The following is a 329-nucleotide window of genomic DNA, read 5'->3' as shown; positions in this document are numbered from 1 at the left end:
CTTTTATTCGTAATTAACATTTTTAAATAAGAGTTTTAGAAAAAAACATTTTATCAGTGAAAAAGACAAACACATCAACAAAAACAGAATTTTTTTCAAGTTTGATCCCAGAAATGAATCAGAATAAGTCTAACAAATTCATTTTCATTTTTCAGATTAAAAACCATCTCACAAAGAAATGTTGGTACAAAAATACCAAACAAACAGATATAAAGAAAAATATCTGAATAAGAATAAGTTCATTCTTACCTTTAGAATGAGTTATTTAAATTTATACCCAGATCAAGTCAACTCAAGCAAAAGCAAACCAGGATGTTTCATCTCAGCTG

The sequence above is a fragment of the Oryzias melastigma genome, unplaced genomic scaffold (assembly GCF_002922805.2).
Source record: "Oryzias melastigma strain HK-1 unplaced genomic scaffold, ASM292280v2 sc00496, whole genome shotgun sequence".
Taxonomy (NCBI): Eukaryota; Metazoa; Chordata; class Actinopteri; order Beloniformes; family Adrianichthyidae; genus Oryzias; species Oryzias melastigma.
This window is presented reverse-complemented; position numbering follows the sequence as displayed.